The sequence below is a fragment of the Schistocerca cancellata genome, chromosome 2 (genome assembly GCF_023864275.1).
Source record: "Schistocerca cancellata isolate TAMUIC-IGC-003103 chromosome 2, iqSchCanc2.1, whole genome shotgun sequence".
NCBI classification, from domain to species: Eukaryota; Metazoa; Arthropoda; class Insecta; order Orthoptera; family Acrididae; genus Schistocerca; species Schistocerca cancellata.
Window position 1 is genome coordinate 1,144,249,882 of NC_064627.1, and position 8,436 is coordinate 1,144,258,317.

Here is an 8,436-nt window from a genome sequence, read left to right on the forward strand (position 1 = left end):
TGTTAATGGATGTTCATGTGTTTCCGGCTACCTAGATGTAGACATCTGCATGGTTCTCCGAGAATTAGAGATATATGTAAGAAAGAGTATTAGACCGTGCTTAATACAAGTTGCATTTCATCCTGCTTCAGCACGTTTCGACTGGCGTTACACTGCCTGCCTTATCAACCCCTGCCTCCAGCGACCACATGTGCTTGTGGCACTGTACAGGTTAATGGTCACAGAGGCAGCTCCTCGTGTTCTGGAGACAACCTGCTACATACCCCGTAGACATATTGACAATGTGTCATTCCCTGTCCAGCCAAACTACTAATGAAGATGTATGTTTCTGGGCAGGACGCCACTCTGAATTTTTTTAAAGTGTCTTTAATAAGGTATATTTCATTACTGCTCCTGTCCAGTGAGGGGGATTCCACATTTATCACATATTTGTCAGCCGCTTCTCCAGAAGTTACTGGCAGACAATGGGCCAAAGTTGAGTCTTCTCTGTTGCAGCTTCAGGTGTAGCAGTGCACGTATGTGGTATACGGAGGTGTTAGTCTTCTCATGTCACAGGAGCTGCTCTGAGGAAAAGAAAAGAGCATGCCATCATGGTAGCATGTCCTCAGGGGCCGCCGCACAGTGTAGGCATATGGTGAGATTTACGTGGGCAAGGGAGACTTGTATATACTGCTGAATTTCAGTAAGTCTGCAGTTGTTACAAGAACACTGTGGCCAGTCTGATAGTGATATCGTTCTAACAAAAGTCATTTTTTCCTATTACCTGTGGCGGCAATGCATTCAGCGCAAATATAGCACTGCGCTGCATGTGTACATTCTCCGAAGTTTCCGTACTTATTTAAGAGTCTGTAACCTCCCCTTCACTTATCGACCTTAATGACAATGAAAAATTAATCCGCGTGTACCTAATGGAAATTTGGGAAAAGCAATCGTCACCGAAGTTAATTTGTCGGTAAAGAGGGAGGAAGGGTTACATCTAAATGAAAGGAAAAATGCAAATGAAATTGGTGGAAATTAATTTTGAAAAAGGGTAAAGTTAATAAAGAAAGTAAATGTGCGGTAGTTACGTTAACAATTAACTGGCTTTAGTTAGATATTTGAGATTTGGGGAAAATTACCGTCGCCAGTCCTATGGACAACTACAAGGTTGACATGTGTCGTGTCAAAACTGAATGTTTGTCAGAAGTAATAAATTTCGCTACACTCTGACTTAATTTAGCAAAATAATTAATAAAACCGGAAAACTGTAAGTTGATTTAGTGACAAAGTAATAGTGAACTTTGTTCCTGAAGCACTACGAAATTAAATAAAATAAGGATAGTCTTCGGCTACCTAAAAAATCATCTCAAAAGCAACTTGAATCTACGCAATTTATGAATAAGAGATTTAACTTTGAACTTGAATTAAATGGTTTTGAACAATTAACAATAGTAAAATTTAGTACGTACCGAGCTGAGCTGCGGTCACAGGTAAGCTAAAATATGGTAACAAAACACGCACTCTCAATTTTTGCTTGTGTAATCTAAATATAATTGTTTGGTTATGGTAGCGGGTTATGAATACTTTACTGAACTTTGAAATTAAAGCAGTGAAATGGAATGGCATTTCTTTAATGCTGGCGTTTGAATTTTAACGACACTCGGGTTCATTCCGGAAAAGGAAGGGACCCTGTTTGGTAATGCAATTGGAACAATGAGCAACAAAGGTTCATGCTAAGTTGCTTTATTTTAGTGATGCAAATGGAACAGTTTGAAAGCTGGGGTCTGCCATACAGTTCTAAAACTTTACGTGCTTTCAGTCTTCCATGTTGGTTGATTGAAGGTTTGAAGTCGTCGATCGAGGAGGTGGCGACAATCACTTATTTTCGGCCTTCGCTGTTGCAGAAGCTGGATGTCGGCGCGCCTTCTTCTCGACATTGTCACCAGGCAAAACGGGCTCTTGATGTGTGCCAGGTAATGCTTCCCGTCCGCGACACCGTGCCAGAAACTATCATAGCAAGTTGAGTGCAATTACATGCTGCAAAACCCCGAAAGCGCGGCAACTCGCGGGACCGTCACACAACACACCTGCTCAACCGCCCTACTCCAGCCAGACTCTGCTCTGCCCGCGCTCCACGCGGCAGACTTAACACTACCAAAGATCCTAAACACTATGGTTCTCCACACGAACTATCGATGTAATCGTTCGATAACATTCCTAGGCAAGACCCAGCGTAAAAATACAAATAATATTTACAAAACAAACCAATTATATATCGAAATAAATGCATAAATTTATATATATATATATATATATATATATATATATATATATATATATATATATATATATATATATATATACAAATTTTAAAACAATTACAATATATAAAGACACAGAAATGTCATACCTTCAGGTAACAAAATAAGGATATGCATTTCGGCGTTACAAGTCTTATTGTGGCAATTAATGTAAGCTTGGCACTTGACTGTCATTTATGCAGGGGCTGAAGGATATTTTTTCATTAAAACAACAGTCGAGATCGCAATAATGTGTTTATTATGACAGATTTCGGCTTATCTTAAAGACATCCTCATATTATTTGGGCATCCTAAGGCTATTGCTGGCGGCTCCTCGATTTTTGATGTGATACCACAGTCGTACACTTACCACTTGAAGAAGCGAGCAGCCGTCAGCACCAGCCACAGGACGCCCAAAAAAACTGAGGATGGCTTTAACGTAAGCCGAAACTAGTCACAATGAACAAATGTTATTGCGATCTCGACTGTTTTAATCGAAGTTGGCACTAGATTGCTAAGCTCCACAGGCAATGTTTTCTAAATTTATTTTATTTATTTTTACACAGTAGATATTTTGTTGATATTTGTAAGTTAGAATGAAAGTGACGTCGTAATTGACTTGACACTCACAAAGTATGTGTGTGTTGTTAAGCAAAAGCTGTGGAAACTACTGAACACAGGATACAGACTTATTTGTTAAATGTCCCGCTGTGTAAGTTGTCTAACGTGGGATATCTACTTAATTTGTTCCACTATTGCACTGTGGTAAGTGGTCAGCTTCGTTTTTATCCGTGTGCGTGTCTTCGGAGACCTGTAAATAGCAGTGGAAAGTGTACTGCTAATGTCATAGTATTTTAACAATTACTGACGTCACACCATAATAGGGGGACACGTTGCTCATAATAATAACTCATTTGTTACTTGTCGTCCTGGATCTGTCTGCCACAAGTTAACCTTACCAAGGTTATGGACATAGGTTTGGCCAAGGTAGTGTGAAATATGGGGACAGCAGTTAAAACAGAACGTAATGTTAGAAATTGCTGTTTATCCTTCTTGATTCGTTTTCTCAGGCGTAGGTCTTGTCTCTGACGTAAGTACACGCTGGAAGATTGTATTTGACCTATCAGCTTCGTTGTTTTCACTGCTGATATTTTGCATGAAGCTTCTGGAAGTAGTTTCTCTACATCGTTTTTTTTTGTGCAGCGGGATTCCTTTAACGTGCAGGGTTCCCAAATGTTACACAAATTTTGTACACATGTAAATCACCAGAAGAGGATGTCTTAGTAGGAAGAAACAAAGTGGTACAGCCCCATTTTATACTTTACCATTCATGAGGAAATTATAGTCAAAGCTCCAAAGGTGCATTATAGGCCTTTTAGCGTATATTAACATCAAAGGAATCCGTTTCACAGTGGCTAGTATCGCGGATTCACACTTTTTCGCCCGTGTTCGAAACGCCATTCGTTTAATTTTTTAAAATTTTTTCGTTCGAAAAAGCCATAGAAGATTACTAGACGAATGGTAAAAACTAAATTAATGAACCGTATCTTCCTGAAAATCAACATTAGAATAAAATATAATATATGTATTGACATGAGAATGAAATACAAGACCGGGAATTTTTAAAAACTAACCTCTGAAAACACCATATTTTCCAATATATCATAAATACATCACACTTATAATGAAACCAGTGTCTAATGTTACAATTAATGTAACACCCTTGTATCCCTAACTTGGTGATAAACAGCGTTGTAACGTTCTATGGGTATGGGTATACAAATGAAATGTACAGGATGAGCGGATGGGAAGGTGGTGGGCGTTCTGGAAAGTGCAGGGCATGGTTTTTTTTTTTAAAGGCCATTTATTGGCAAAAGCTACACTATAGGGAATACATTGTTGGGCCAAGGGAGGTGAGGGTGAGCCAGAAGGTAAAGTTTGGCGAAGGTTGGTGTCTGCGAAAACGAAGTCCACAGTGCCGCAGCACCGGTAGAAGTGGAAGATGTTCACTGCTACAGGGCGCGCGTCCAACTCTCAGGAGAGCAAGAAAACCAGAGAGAGAGCCAGGTGACGGGCAGCCCGGTATATTCGACGCACCACTCGGCTTCCTCCGTCCTCATTGGTCAGGAGCGAGAAACCCGCGGGGGCGGCAATGGAACTTTCCAGAGTGTGACTTGGTCAGCGACGCCTGGGACAGCGTTACTTCGTCAGCTCACGAGGAAACTCAACATAAGCTGGAAGGGACAACATCTATCTCACTGCGACACACCAAAATATCTTGGGATTAAACTTGACCGTGCTCTCACCTACAAGGAACACTGTTTGGCCACAAAGATGAAAGTGAGTGCCAGGAACAACATCATCCGCAAGGTAACAAATAGCAGATGGGGATCGCAACCTACAGTTCTCCGCACGTCAGCTTTTGCTTTATGTTTCTCCACTGCGGAGTACTCGGCACCCGTTTGGCAAAATTCCACCCACGCTGAACAAGTAAATATAGCATTGAATGAGACTGGACGCATCGTGACAGGATGCCTCCGCCCAACTCCCACAAAACAGCTGTACCACCTCATGGGCATAGCCCCGCCAGACATCGGAAGAAGGACTGCCGCAGAAATCGAGAAACATAAACAGGAGACAGATCCCAGGCATCCAATGTTCGGATACAATCTTTAACCTCGCTGACTTAAATCAAGGAAGAGTTTCCTACGAACAACTGAAGCAACTCTTTTATCGCCTAGAGCACGACGAGAAGAGCTATGGTACAATGTGGTCCCAGGAAGACGAGGGAATAGCCCCAGGGAAGAACCCACAACTGGCTCTGAACTCCCATATACGACCTGGAAAGCCCTGAATAGACTACGAACAGGTGTATCAAGATGCAGAGCCCACTTGGAAAAATGGGGCTACATCAGTGCAGACGAGCCCTGCGAGTGTGGAGAACAGCAAGACCCACAACACCTACTGGTCTGCAGGAAACTAAACAACCCGTGTTCTACTCAAGACCTTTTTGAAGCAAATGACAAGGCTATTCAAGCTGCAGTGTGTTGGGCTTCACGTGGGATATGAAAATCGCTCTGTTTCGCATCCTTAGCGCTTATTATATGTTACATACTTTCCTATATTATTGTAGTTAATTTACCTTATAACCGTGTATTATTGTATTATAACTGCTTCTCTTGCATTGTAATATAGTTTTCTTTTTGTAAAATGGTGATGTCTTGGATACGATAAATAAAATAAATAAGCTCACGAGGAAGGCACATGACCAAGGTGCCGTTCCTCACTGCTGACTTCCTGTTACTAGACTGTGGGACGAAAGAATTCACAGGCAGCCAAATCTGTCGGCTGTGGCTTGGCCATAATGCGAAAATGAAGTTGCCTCTGGGAGCTAATAAAATAAATTAAAATTTTCCTTCCAACTGCCTCGCCCTTTACAGAAAACAATATTTGAGTTCTGAAAACATGGCGCAGAAGCATGAAGCCAGAACGGTAGTCAACTTCGGATGAACATATGGGGACCTAACGTGCATCTCGTAATTTGCGTCTAAAAGACAACTCGTATCGTCTTTTTTTCACTTGTGGATTGGTTGGGTCGTTTTCGCTTTCATTGACCCTTCTCCCACTGGGCGAGGTTTCTGACACTGGCCTACCGCCTGTCATACCACACTAAACCAGAAGTATTTTCCCATTTCAACAAATAGCAGTATTCCTTCAGTGACGTGAATTTGACGAGTGCAGTCGCCGTCCCAGTCACTGGTAAGCCTAAACTATTGCAGTTTCATCGAGCAGCATCAGTAAGTAGGCGAAGTCCCTGATCTGCAAACTGTCAGCCCGCCCAGACAGTTTCTGGCTTTGATCTGTATCTGCCCAGCGTCCGCCTCACTAGCAGATGTCTCGGGGTACTGGGTTCGACGTGAGTCCAATGCACTTTGTGAGCCCAGCTGCTTAGCCTTCTGTCCCTCAGAGCTGACGAACGATTCTGTCAGCAGGGCCAGCCACCGAGCTGCTGTCTTAGGGTACGTCGTGTGCTGACCGCCAACCACGACTAGCACTTGGGTCGCTACCCTCCAAGTACAGTACGAAAGGCAACAAGAAATAAATTGCTGCTGACTAAGCGTTCTCCACACTCGCAGTGGTATTTGAGAGCAACCGGAAGTAGCCAGCTCGTAACACTGAAACTGCAAAGCTACACTAGAGGTTCGTCGTTTTGACAAGGCAGCACAGTTCAACACGGACACACTACCAGATTCTCGAAAACTTGGTTTAATTTTTCGAGCCACTCGAGGGAGACGAATTCGCATCCACCGCTATCCCCAATGAGCCTGGGCGCCCCTTTGCGCTCGCTGCGAATCTGGACACCAAGTGACACGCAGCAAGCTGTTCAGGAGCCACTTAAGAACAATGGCCACGCTTGACTGCAATGTGTTAATGAGCAGTTCGGTTCTCAAGTGCATGTGCACCTCTGACGAATTTTCGTTACAGTAAGCAGCCTCCTACGAACCTTTTGTACCTCTGATAAAAAGAAACTTCGACTTACTAATGAAACACACAGGGGAGGTACTCTCTAACACTTCATATTATCCATTTAGTTCGTGAGAGTTACTAATACGGATACTTTTCGTAATGTATTTCAAATATTGAGTTCAAATGGTGTTGAGTGTACAGTGGTTTCTCTTTACACTTCATCTCATCTTTGGTTTGGTGAAGTGTCTTGAGAAATCTTTCCGTTTGATTTCTGATTTAAGCGTTAGTTCTGCAGTCTGGCTATTTTACCTGATGAGAGTTTACTAATTTTCCATTGTCTGGAATAAATTCCAGAATCAACCGTTTTGTACAGCTATCGCACTTTTCCCTAACGTTTGTATTCAAAGGGTTAATTACCTGAAGTACTGCACTGTTGACCCACGAGGCAACTCAGAACTGTTAATGAGGGTGCTATTAGTTTTATCTATGATATACTTGTTCATGTCTGACTTCATTCTAATTATATTTGTTTTTTAAAATGTACACGCACTACCACTGGCTATGTCAATCTCTCATTTTTTTTCTTTTTGTGACAAATTCATCATCCATACTAAGGCTATGCCGTTTATTCGGTGTGAATACTACTCGGATTTCTGTGTCTACACCAGTGTTCACAAACAGACACCACTGTGAAACTCAAGAACTGGAACTATTTTCGCCCTTATTTTTGCATTTTTCCATTGACTGAATTTTATGGACGTCTTTAAGGTCTCAAATTTCCGGCGTCTATCTCCCAGTGATCTTTTCCTCAGTAGTATCTTTGTGTACGTCTTTTGATGCGCCATTATATACCTCGTGAGTGCTTGTTACAGAACTTAAGGGAATGTAGGTATTCTATAGGTAGTGCAGCCTTTCGTCTGGATTTAGCCTAAAATATCTACTTCTCCTAACGGAGAGAACGTATTTGACCGAAGGAGGACTGAGAATCTATCTTGTACCTACACTAATTAGCTTTATCGATCTTCTTTTCCCAGTACTGTTACGTTATAGCTATAGCACAGTGGAACCCAATCTGTGGGCAGTTCTAACTGCCATCACTGGAATACGGGTAAAGTCAGCTGAAATTTACACTATTTCCAATCCCTCATTAATCCACCCGAACTCAATGTATGGCCGATCACGAACCAAAGGTGGCTATTTTGTCCAGGCTAGTATGCCATATGCCCCCCCGCTGATTGTCGCCATATACATTCTGCAAAATCTTTCTATAACAGCCCTGAATCGTGTGTCAGCTGATTAACGCTCTGTACTCCGAGTATTCTGGCGGCAGAACACACTAAACCTCAACTTCTCTAAGTGAGAACTTACGCCGCCTCCTGGTCTATCTGCACACTCCCAGGCTTCCTGATCGAACTTCAGGAGCGATGCACATTTCTCAGTCTTAGTCCTACCTAAGGCTCCTCTGCCAGTAGCCGATACACATATTTAGTGTTTATCATGGAACTATCGAATGCGTTTCTCCGTCTCATCATTTGCCGCTTAAACAAACCACCATCTGTCTGCCTTTAACCTTTTCAGCAGTTTCTAGCTTTCTCCGACTGTGCCTGGAAGGCACAAATTTATCTCTCTCTCTCTCTCTCTCTCTCTCTCTCTCTCTCTCTCTCTCTTTTTGGTAAAAATATTCCTGCTG